Below are 13,172 nucleotides of genomic sequence, written 5' to 3' on the forward strand. Positions count from 1 at the left end.
ATGCCATAAGTCAAGCAAGATGAGTCAAGTCATTGCTCAGCATGTCACAAATCAAGTTATACAAAATTTTGACTTCTCCCGAGTTTCTACATTTAAATCAGTTAAAAGACAATGATCACGAGAAGTTGAGTCATATTATCAACCTTAACGAAAACTGTCACTGCCTTGCTTACACCCTGTACATCTTACTGATATTCGATATTTTACGGCAATAAATAAGAGGCCTCCCAAATAAACAACAATAGAGAGTGAGCTCACCAGAGTTGCACAAGTGATTCATCATGCAGTTTTTTTTTACTGCCAGTTAAACAAAACAGGAGCAAATCACAAATATATATTAACCAAAACCTCAGAAACTGTTGTTGCTACACGCTTGGATCACTTCAGCGGGGAAATGCATTGCATCACCAACCTGGAAGACTTCATCGACCAATACTACCTGCAGCACAGCATGCAGGCTCGCCACTCTCTGAAATTCAGTGAAATCACAGTGACCATAATGCATTATAAGATAACTTCAGCTTTTCTGCACAGCTGTAACAACACTGGCAGCAAAGTGATTGTGCAGCCAAACGATTCAAATTAATGCGTGATATCTGCCTCCTGTGTGGCCGTTTCCTGGTATGTTTCCAGGTTTGTATGCATTGCACTAGAAACCACTCAATCATGTTTCACAAACAAAACTTCTCAAGTCAAGCAAGTCTCAAGTGCTCAAATTTGAGACTCGAGTCAAGCCAAATAGTCCTGAAATGTTGAACTACATGCTTTAATAATCCCGTATTTTCTGCCAAATGTAAAGCATTTGCATATCATAGTAATCTAATACAAACATCATCCAAATAGAAAAAATAAAATCGAAAAACTGTGTTCATGTCCACCACCTCCAGCTTCGCAGACCTTTGTTGTCTTATCAAACAATGTCGTATCTGTGTCAAGAGGATTGGGCTGCAGATTACTCTATTGTTATTTCAGTTCACACACAGAACAATTGGTTCTCAGTGAGGCATTGTTATCAGTTCCAAACATAAACCTGAAATAAAAAGAGGCACTGGGCACTGGTTTGATGAATCATGCCATTTTGAATATTGGATTAAGGACACAGTTGAAAATGTCGCCAAAATATTTCAGTGGAGGGAGGGTATTCAGAGTTCCTGTTTTCAGCAAATGCACCAGCCATGTGGCCAAAAATACACTAATCTATTAATGAAATCCGAAAAGGACAGCGTCCAAACTCACGACTCGAGTGATGTATTTATACAGCCATGTAATTTCTGCATCCACAGCCTGTTGCCTTTTTTTAGGCAGGATGTTATTAGCATACTCTGCTGTGCATGTGCGCAGGCGAGCTCTATGCAGGAGACTTGTTTTGTTCATTTATTAATAATTTCATCATTCAGCTGTGTTATTCCACTGCCTCCCATAACTATGGCAACCAGCCGCAAAGTCTTGAGGAGAGTCTGGGTCTATTATAAGGAAGGAAGAAGTAAAAAAAATGTTTTCTAATATCTTCTTACGGCAGATAGCCACTTGTGACTTTTGGCTGTATAAAGGCAGTCTATCTTGCCAGTCAATGGAGAGCTTCTCATCTCCTTGAAAAAAACTTACAGACAATCTGCCCACAAGCAGACGTCAACCACATCTCACCACCTACCAGCTGCTTGTAATGCAGACACTGTGTGGGGTGCAGCGAGCGGCAGGCTAGCTCAGGAGGCTTAATTCACATTACAGCTTGGCTTCCACTCACTATTACAATATATCTCATCTCCCTACAATGTCAAATTTTCTTCCTTCTCAGGTCATGTGAGCATCCCACATCACCCACTGAGTTGTTACAGGAATTAATTTGTCTTTTCCAGCGGTAGTATCTTATGTTTTACTGTGGCACCTCAGTGCTGGACTGTGAGCTTAGCTTTGACTCCAAGACCTTCAGGTGTGACTCTTCTGCATCCCTGCAGCTGATCAGGCCTACTGAGCACAGACCCACAGGCCTCAAGGATCAGTGATTAGGGTGCCCATTATCAAGCACTTCAAACCTCCTTTTGAAGTGCGTATTAACATTTCTTGATGGAAAGTCAATCACAAGCACAAAATGACCACACAAAGACAGAAAACGACTGAGAGTCACAAAACAACAGCAAATAGACAGAGACTGACGACAAAGAGACACACAGCGACCACAAAGAGATGCAAAATGACTACACAGAGGACACAAAAAGACTTTAAAAAAGGGATGCAAAGACATTCAAAGCAGCCACAAAACGGCACTTAACTGCCGCATAGTGACATAAAACAGCTAGAAAAGATATAAAATCACCACAAAAGATGCACAGCAGCCACAAAGAGACACAATAACGACACACAAAAGAAGAGATGTACAACAATGGCAAAGCGTCATTTTGTGTCCTTTTCACTCCGGGTGTCTTGTCTCATAATCCATCCATGCTTTGAGGGGTCTCGTAACATTCAGGCAGTGATGCACCTCAGATCTGTCTCAGGTAGCAGGGGGTCCACTTGTAGGAAAAATAAGCTCCTGGTGGAGTTTGTATGCCGGCATTTGTGCTCCTATTTCATACCACCCAAACACCCTCAGAGGATGAACACATGGAGGCTCGCTCTAGGATCAAAATTCATACCTGAAGACAGCACTCCCTGTGGTTGCCATTTGTGTGTGTTTTCATCTTGGTAGGTCACTGGCATTTCACCTGCAGGGTTGAAAATGACAGCGGCGAAGTCAACAACTATGCACCACATACTTGGAATTTAATATTTTGTAATCTACTTGCAACTGGAGGAGTTGTCATGCAAGAGACATAAAAATATGTTGCACTGAGATTATACACCATACTCAAAGGTCAAAGAAGAGTGGGTGGCACATGCAGTGATGCAGGTTAGTGTGGTTCTGTATGACTCAGATGTAATCACTGTTGTTGTTTAACTCTGGTTTACCTCACCCTCCACCTGCCTCATCAGTATTCATTTTATGATTAATATTTTACTATTTCTTTTCCAACCAATCTCTTTTTTTTTGAGCTGGAATTTGGTGCAACAGCGCAACAAATGCTCAAATCCTTATCTCCAGCCCACGAGTCTGGCACTGTCGCATGAAAACAGTTTGCCCATTAGGTATTACAAAGGCAGGATCCTTTTTTTTTCTAGTTCAGATCTGGAGCCACTTGTGTTTACCTCATTATAAATGCTTGCGGTTTACATTTTAACAGCTTTAAGCTTATTATCTCAGAGAGTTGGATAAAGGAGTTGAGATGCTCCTTTATGCTTTGGTGCGTCTGCACTGTATGTATCCAGCTCAATGGAATTATGTTGTGCACTAGTACAACATGCTTTGAAGAGAAGGTTGAATATTATTCCATTAACATGTATCAAAATGATGATTACACAAACACAGCATCCCACACTCTAACCTTAATCTTTTTATCAGCTCTTCTCTGTAAAGCAAAAAACGGAAATTGCACGTGTGCAATGGCATTAAAATTTCATGGTCAGCATCAGTGGTGGGTTTAATTTGCTGGCTGTATTATGGTCTTGCATTCTTGATGGCCCATACAGTGAAACATTGCCAATGTTCATGTTAATCTGTAGCTCCATATTTACTCTTATGTGTTTCCAGTGTGCTGCCATGAACCGCATCTGCTCAAAGTTGAGCGACGGTAGATAAATGGTGATTCAACAAAATCAACATACTGCATGTGACTTGTACTGTAACCAAAAATATGTTTGGAGAGAGTAGCAGGGCTTTTTTCCACCAGCACCAGGCATTGAGCAGCTGGACAGCCTGAGGGATAAACAGTTTTTGTGGCCAGAGGGCGTGAAGCAGCAGAAAGACACAAGTCAACTGGGTCATAATACCAGCAGAACAGTCCTGAATCTTTGAAAACCGTGTTTGTTATGAGGCTTAATATAGATCCTGCCAGGGAGCCAGGAGTCAGAAAGCCAAGTGAGGTGATGCTGTACGTTGGTGTTGCATGTGTGGCTCGTGGCAGAAATAGATGAAGAAAAGAGCAGAGCAATACAAAAGAGATACTCTGGATAATGGATGATGTTTCCCTGAAGCACGTGTGGTAACATTGCTGGGTCTAAACAGCCTGCATTATGAATGGTTCTGCTCAGTCTAGCTTTTTAAAGTGAACATTCTGAGGTAATCTCAAGAGGGCCGAAAACAACTAGAGACAACCTTTGATTCGCGGTTCTTCTCAGGGAGCGAAAAGGTGATGATTTTTAACCTTTTCATCAATAAGATCATGACCGGTCACCAAAACCATTTTTACAAAACCTTATTTTCCTCCTCTCCCATGAGTAGAGGTGTGTGTGTGCCGGTCGATGCTTTGTTAATTTTCAAAATGGCTGATGGCCCAATAGGATCATCCCATAATAAGGCTTATTTTTCAAAACACACCATCGTTTTGACAGTATAAACTTTACCTCAGGTTATGTAACTGTCGCAGCTGGGCACAGTGCTGTCATTGCAGGTTCATTTCCTCAGTCACATCACCTGCTCTACTCCCAGGTTACACCAAACACCTGCAGTAAGGACTGGATCTGTAGTCGTGTCTCCCCTAAAATATCGTACAGAGGTGGTTTGTTCTGGGGGTGTATGTTCAGCAGCACAGGTGCTACTGAATGATCACAGAAATATTACAGGAATATTACAGGAATACTACAGGCAGCAGTGTGTCTCTATGATCCTCTTACTCTGCGACTGCATGTTGCCGCTTGTCACTTTGATCATGAAGGTGACACGACTCTCTGTATAGATATATAGAGAGCACTGTATAGTGGTATATAGGTTACAATATCTTATAGAGAGGAGTACTTAGAATAGACAATAATATATAAGACAAGACAAGAAGATGACAATATTATCCAAGACCAAACCTGAAAAAAATTTTCATTATATTATTAATATTTTAATATTTTAAGTCAAGCTCAAATGGAGTTATGAGCTTTTGACCAGTGAATGTTGAGATGCATGTTTTATCTATAATTGATTAAAATGGGCACATCTGAGACAGTAAATGCATCACATTAACTTATCGTCATCTCACAGGTTACAACATCTCAGAACCCTTCTGCCTCTGCGCTCTCTTCTCTGATGCAGATGGGGGGTGGCAGGTCAACAAGGGAGACACGTACCCCCCCACCCACCCCTTCCCGAAAAATTCACCCACTGATTTGCCACAAGTGTGTGCATGCATGTTTAGCCTCAAAGCCGGGTTCTCTGATGTTCCCAGTGGGGAGCGTTCTGAGGTCCAGCGGGTCTCTGCAGGGAGTCAGTGACTGACACTGCTCACCATGGGACTTCTGTTAATTGAGCCATTGTGATCCCTCATGCTGCAGCCCCTGCTCTCAGTGATTTATCTTTTTACTGAATGGAGACAGGCCCAACACAAGCGTTACTTAGCAGCTGCCAGGTTAAATGGGTTCAAGACATTAATAATTATATTCAGCATGAGGGCAGGAAATGTGATAACCCTATGATTGTACAGTTAAATGAAAAATGGAAATAGTATTACAGAAAATTAAAAGTAATCATACATAATTATGCCATGTTACGAAATCACTGTAGAGCAAAGGTATCCTGTTGTGTCTGTTTTTTTTTTGTTTTTTTTTCACAAAGCATAAAATCACAAAGCAGTCTCATGTGAAGGGGTGCTACTGACAAGAGACAAGAGACAGCATCTGGTTACACATTTCCTTGATCCACTATGATCTGATGTTACATCAGTAGCAGAGACTGTCAGCTATAGAGGTGTAACATGCGACTCACTTTGCTGATTAGAATTGTTTTGCACAGTTCAGTTCAGACATGGCAATGTAGTTCGTGCCCTTATTTTTCCCCTAAGCTTACAGGGTATATGTATACTCTGTCAGGGCTCAACAGCTTTAAGGGTGGCTGTTCGGAAGAACTACAAACACTTTTGATTTCCAGCATGGCCAGACAACATGTTCTACAAATCACCTCTTTTCTGGTACCGGTCCTCATGTCATCCCTTCCCCAATTATGTGTATATGCCGCCTTAACGTTCAGAGCTGATTCTGACTGACTTCAGGTCATTAGGATGATCAGGGTATGCTAAACGTTTTTGCTGGTATCGAGTGGAAGTAAAGCAATGTATGCATCATTATCTTGCTAAAATTGTTAGTTCTATGCTGCATTAACCTTTTGAAGTCATAGTGCTTGCTTTACCCATTGTAATAATTCTAGTTGTGTATTATTTTTCCAGTAGATAAACCCCATTTCAGCAGTATCTGCCTAAACTCCAGGAAAGATATCCTGGCTAACAAGCACTGAGCGTACTGTGTGATTGTGGTACACGAATGAATCTGACAAGCCATGAAGGCCCCAAGTGGCATCTTCAGTATTCCTCAGCAAGCAGGGAGCAGTTCACCAGGTACAGGTTGTAATGCTTCCATTTCAATTGCTGCCGGGAGAAAGTGGAAGCCGTTGTCAGTGTTCGACTCGACCGAGGCTTTGGCTGTTTCCTGAAAGCAGTGCATACCACTGCAGACCCTTATTATGTATAAAAATTTGATGGTGGCCATAGTGGTCACGTAAGGATACCATGGTCCAGTGATGAACAAGACAAGTGGTCCTAAAATTCTCCAAGGAAATTGTGAGTGGGAACCTAATCTGAGTGCAGTAACAGATGAGAGTATGGCTAAATGCTCAGCGGGACTTTGTAGGAGGGTAAACGGTGTTTACACGCCCTCCTCTATATTCCCTGGACCCATCGCATGACAACGGTAACATTCATATATTGATGTCTTATTGTGCCGTTGTTAGACTCATAGACACTCTGGCAATTATTGGCAGTAAACATTTTGCAAATATGTACATCATTCTGGAGGACACATAGAAGAAACCCTTTACCCATTAACTTTCCCTTAAGATGTATTTTGCTGTGGAGTCACTGTTCACTAACATAATCCTTTGGACACACTGCTGCTGAACACTTCATCCATGTCTTTGTGGGTTCACAGTTTTTAACTCTCCATATTCTTGGCCCCTGCCCTGGAGGCTTTCTGTATTCTGGAGAAACACAGAGTAAGAGTATCTCATGGAGACCTTTGGCTGGAGGGAGTTTTGAGCTTTACTTTGTTTTTGCAGGCAGGTAAACATGCAGGACTTCTGTAGGAGAGCAGAACAGCAGGTGAGACTGGTTTCCTCTTCCTCTTGTAAATTAAAAGCAGATGTAGTGAGCCACATGAACTGTGTGATTTTAGTGAGACTAGATTGATTATATAATATAAACTGCTAGTTCTACCCAGTGGCGCCGCCAGGATTCAATTTCATAGTACGCACAGACCCCCCCGCCCCAGAGTCCAGGGTGCTGAACTAAGCCTGCTAGCAACAGGCTTAGTTCTTTTTCTTTCAAATGCCTGGAAAAGGCTCAACTGTCTTTTAGCCATTTCTATAACATTACCGTCAACCGTAATCACCACATAGGCGGAAGGCTACATAGTGTAGAAGAAGAACATAGCTAGCGCCAGAATTCAAAATCACTTAGTGACAGATGACGTAAATGACAATCATTGGCCTTTATGTTCGGCTTCGATTAATTGGCTTAAAAAATAAGTGGACTCAGCATGTTTAGCCTATTACAAACCAGCATCTTTATTATCCCGTCCACAAAAACAATTAAAAAAAAACCCTTTAAAATATTTATTTTTTTCACACCTTCAGAAAAAATTGTACGCACAGTGCGTACAGGATTCTGGCTGGCGGCGCCACTGGTTCACCAGGTCTAGCTTCTTATTACATTTCAAATGCAAATCTTTACTCATATTGTGTTCAAAGATACATGGGAAAATGGGAAGATTATTGTATATATTGTGTGTCTGTGTGTGTGCGTGTTTATTTGTCCATTTGGCCTGACCCATAGAATCTAATCTCCTTTCTTCATGCCTACATCCAGGCTCAGTGTGCTTGGGATTAACAAGCCAATAAAGGTTTATTGATGGAAGAGCAGCACTTCACTTCAGCATGCCTGACTGCTGTTGGAAGATATGTATTTATAGATAGAAAATCCATTGCAAGCAGGCATTGTTAGACGGGTAGCGGAAAAATGAAAGATGCTTGTTCCCTTAAAAATTCAATTTCTCTGATATATATAGGAATACAATAAGGGACTGCTGCCTCTTTCTTCTCTCACTCTCACTGTGTGTGTGTCTATGTGTGTATGCAAGTAAGGATCAGCAGTCAAGCTATCTGAATGTTACCTCGAGGAGATATGTTTGTGAAATTGGATTTAGTCTGTTATTTGATACATTATCTTCAGCGCAATTTGCCCTCACACTGATTCCACTTAGGGCCATATTGAATTTGCTTAAGTATGAAATATGTGTTGCATGACAAGGTCAGCTCATCCTGGAACATCCAGTGCAAGCTGAATCCATCCAAAACAATCTGCACTCACATATTTATGTGTTTTTCCATCTGTAACTGCTTTCTAATGAGACTCATTAGGCACCGTGGGACGCTGAAGATGAGAAGCACTAATACAGCAAGTGTTGATAATCCAGCCCTTCATGTAGGAGTCATTTTGGACCCCTTCTCACTGTGAAAAGAATCACCAAGACTCTCCACAACATGCATCCAATGTTCTTCCATTACTCCAGACTGGTTGGGTTGGGGAGGGGGGAATAGGTTTTTCTAGCTGCTCTAACATCATTGGACGATGATGGGGACAAAGTGCTGATCTAGCCAGTCTTCTCCACTCTCTATGGACCATGACACGTACCTCACATGCTCTACCAATGAAATATTGATGAGAAATCCTGGAAGTTGGTATAGATGAAAACTCCTGTTTTTTCCACAGGAGCATCACTAAATTAGGAAGTGACAAAGGACGGAGGGCGAGTTTCAGCAACGCAGTAAGGGTGAGAGTTTAGGGGGGGTGAGAGTAGGAAAACAAGTGCTCAGTGCTTGCAGAGGAGATGAACATCTTTTCTCTTAGTAATCACTGGTAATTAAGAGCACAGAAACCTCTGAGGTCAGCTCCTCAACTACCTGTTTCCCTGTTACCAATGAACCCCCCTCATCCTGACTCCAACACACACGCACACACACACACACACACACACACACACACACACACACACACACACTTCTTAATAACAGTATCTCCTATAGCTCGCTGTGTGTGGATGCTATAAATCCGTGGATGAAGAATTTTCTCATGTAGCTGGAAAAAAACAGACGTGCGATCGCTGTAAAACCTGTGAATTTCAGAATGTATAATTTGTCACCATTAGTTTGCACCTTCTTAATAGACTGAAAATATATAAATTCGGCTCTCCTCTTTCATGATACATAACACACTTTGTTACGAAATGCATGCAGTTTTTCTTCGATGGAAGGAAACGCTAATCAGATTTTGAATGGGTGAAGTGACGGTCATGCATCAGAGGGAAGGCGCTGCATTTTAAAATGACATTTATGCTGCCATTCTCTGCACCCCATCCCCCAACACCCACCCACCCACTGCCACCAGCTCCTACACACACACACACACACACACACACAACTTATTTCTTCCTTTTCTCTTCATGCCACAGCCCTCTGTGCTCTCTCTTCTCTACGACGTGCAGCGCTGCGTAAATGGAGAGACCAGCTGAAAAAAATGTGACATAGTTCAAACACATTTTATTAAAGGAGCACCAGATGGCTGTGACAGAAGCTAAACTCTCTCTGTTGCTCAAATCTGCCCGAAGTAGTTTGCAAAGTTTTTGGGGCAATCCACCCTGCATACACACACACACACACACACACACACACACACACACACACACACACAAACACACACATGCAGACAGAAACAGACTGTTAATTTGTGTGCTAATTGTTTTCACTGTTATCTTGCTGTGTTCTGTGTGAGTTATGCATAACATTATTAACATAACATGGGAATTCAGAATCAAGCAGATGAACGCCTCGTGGAAGTGGAAACAGCTGTTGAGCTTTGACCTTTTTTTCCCCTCTCATGTATCTCACCATGAAATGCATTTTTTTTTTAAAGCAGTCTAAACACATTACATGAACACTGCAGGTACAAAGACATAAAGAGGAACACATCAAAGTCAAGGTTGAGAGCATTATGCAACCAGGCTGCACAGTCACAGCTGCGACAGCCTATCAAGATGCTGGATCCTGTTCTCCAGGTTGCCATGGTTGCATCAGTAAAGTTGTGTCATCCAATCTGTGATCATTGCATTTAATTGTTGAAGCTGACAAATCATCATAATGCTGGTGTATAAACGTTAAGTGTGGAATTTATTTTGGATCATGAGCAACGTCACCAGGCTTTGAGGTAAGTGTGTTAGACTTTCAGTGACGCAGAAAGACACCTGCGCTGCGAAACACCTCTCTGTATGTGAGGTCAGTAAACGGTCTATGTTGGCTGAATGGACGGAAGAGAGAACTGGGGTGCCTCGTTAGCTTCTTGGACAAGCATTTTATTGTTAAATGCCATAAGTAACAGTCTGACACATTGAATACAGCACTGAATCTGACGGATAAACTCATATTGACCTGTTTCTTGTTCAAATTTAGCCTTAGCCTGATAAAAAATCTATTGTCAAAACATAAGAAATTGTAAAAATGGTGCTTTTTGGAGGATCGAACAAGCTAAACTGACTCTATCATTTACCATCATATTTCTGTGTGCAGGTTATCATTCATCTTAGAGAACTGTCATTCACTCTGTGTCTCCCTGATCTATTGTGACACTTTCTGGCAGCACATCAGTGTCAGCACCTTGATATGAGCGCTCTGTACACCGGATGCAATTGGATTTTGATTCACGAAGACATAATTACCCTCCACCTGAATAAACCTCTGTCATTGTGCAAACCGTCTTCCAGATTGCACGAACAGATAGAGTTGCTCTCACCAGTCTAAGACTTATTGAGCTGATGGCTTTTTATTCCCCGCTTTCGATCACTTTGAGGGAGCTTATCAAATAACGTTGTCATGGAAACCATCTGTCTGTGAACCACCTCTGTTGGTGAGGCGGTTTTGACTCAAAGGTGGTTCACAGTAGAGCAAATGGTCTAAATACAAATTTATGCATGATCTCAGGTATGCTGTCATGCAGCAGATAGATGTAAGTTTTAGGTGAAGTGCTGATGATCTTGAAATTGCAGTTTGTTGTAGTCAGCTGTGAGTCTCACCTGCTCTCCAAGTTTTCTCAAAATCTGACCTGTCTCCCATCGTTTTGAAACTGTGTCTTTTTACCAAAATGCAGCCATTACACATCCCACTGAGCTGAACAATTGTAACTGTTTCATGTCCTCTTTTAAGAGTTTTTTTTTTTAAAAAAGGTTTTAAAAAAATCAGCCTTCGCATTTTTGGTCCAGGCGTGCCCCCACAGTTGGTCCCAGCAATAAACAACTTGAACATACTATAGGTGGAGAAAGGTCAGCAGTATGCTACATGTGGACCTATGTTATCTTGCAGATAATAATAATTGTAATCCACATCATATATATCATTATAGTTACCACATACCTGAAAATAAACATCAGACAACATTGTTGCCTGAAATTAAAACAATTTTTCCCCTAATACATAAGCAGGCAGAGCTATAGATGTAATGTGTTATACAGACTTTTCACACATCTTTATCAAGGGAACCCTTAATATGATGATAATTTGTGGACTGAGGTCACTTGTTACGTAGCCAATGCTAACGCTCTAGTTAACTTGAGAATAGAACAGAAGTTGTGACAGCATTAGGGAACTTTGCTAGACTACACAAACAAGCACCAGCAGTCACTCACAGTCTCACTGTATGACAGCATTATAATTATGTTAGCTTATTATCATTGTCATTAATTGAATTAATCATCATTCATCATCATCATCATGGCATGGCACACACACTACCTCCTTGCATCCTCCCTCAGAGGCCCTGTTTCCCAGCATTCTACTCCCTCTTAACCCCTTCAGCTACACTCTCCTCCTGCTCACTCTGTTCAGCTGCTATGTCTCCTCCTTCCATCTATTGCTGCTGTCGTAGTAGATGTTGAAACTAAAGTTGCAACCCCTGCAGCAAACATATCTGTGATTTTGACTATTTTCATGTTTGCTTTTCCATCTTAGCAACTGACAAAGACGCTCTGCTTCATCTGCAGCATCTGGCACAAGAATCAGAGAGGACAGAGGGGGAGGGGTGAGGCAGGCCCAGTAAGAGATGTGATTGGGTCAGCCTGTGTCATTATAGAAAATGTAGCAATGAGCCACTGACATAATTTTAATTTTCCATATTATATATATATTAAAATTATGTCAGCCCATTGGGAAAATGCCCAGTATGCCATATTATCAGCTCAGTGCTGGTGTGGGTAGTGACGATAATCACTTGACTCACTAGATTCAGAGGTTGATGCTGAGGTGAAGGTGGGGCTTATGAAATGCTTTATAAACAGCAGCAGAAGCAGAATGTCAGCAGGGCTTTCAGGTGAGTGGTGTGTCAAAAGAGTGAGCAGAGCACTGCTGACTTCAGTACGCTGCCATCATCAAAAGGGTGCAATGGATAAATGTTATGCTATAAGAGATGTATGTCATGGAAGTGCAGTGTTGAGTAACAGCTACACATGTTCTCCTCTGCCTTGACCAGTACTTAGCAGCATGGCAGTGAGAAGCAGCCATTATCATATGGCTGACCTGTTCTTTGCCAAAAGCCCTGCAGATGGTCGCCTCCCAGCGATAAGTACAGCTTCCTCCTCACAACCTAGTCCTTTCAGAGGAACTCTCCATTTGCAGTTCCACACCATGAGGCACTATCACAAATCTGTAAATTCATGTTGGAGTAGCAGAATGTGGACACTGGAAGAAGATCTGATTGAAAAAGTTGGTGGACTGGCGCCTGGTTTCAAACAGCAGACGATGAGTAAACATCACACTGTATGTGTGTATCCAGGACAGTAGTGTAGGCAGAAATTGTATTTTGGGTTGGCCAGTACACAAGTTGGTGGGCCATCTTTTCCCAGTAAAAAAAAAAAGAACTTTCAGGTATAAAAATGGACAAACATAGAGAAACTGAAAAATATACAGCATACTCAACCAGCAGAGCTCAGCCTATAAAGGGTGTACACAACAGTGTGGACAAACTGGCCCTACATTATATAGTGCATGGCACTGTTAATGAACCATT

The sequence above is a fragment of the Chaetodon auriga genome, chromosome 2 (assembly GCF_051107435.1).
Source record: "Chaetodon auriga isolate fChaAug3 chromosome 2, fChaAug3.hap1, whole genome shotgun sequence".
NCBI lineage: Eukaryota > Metazoa > Chordata > Actinopteri > Chaetodontiformes > Chaetodontidae > Chaetodon > Chaetodon auriga.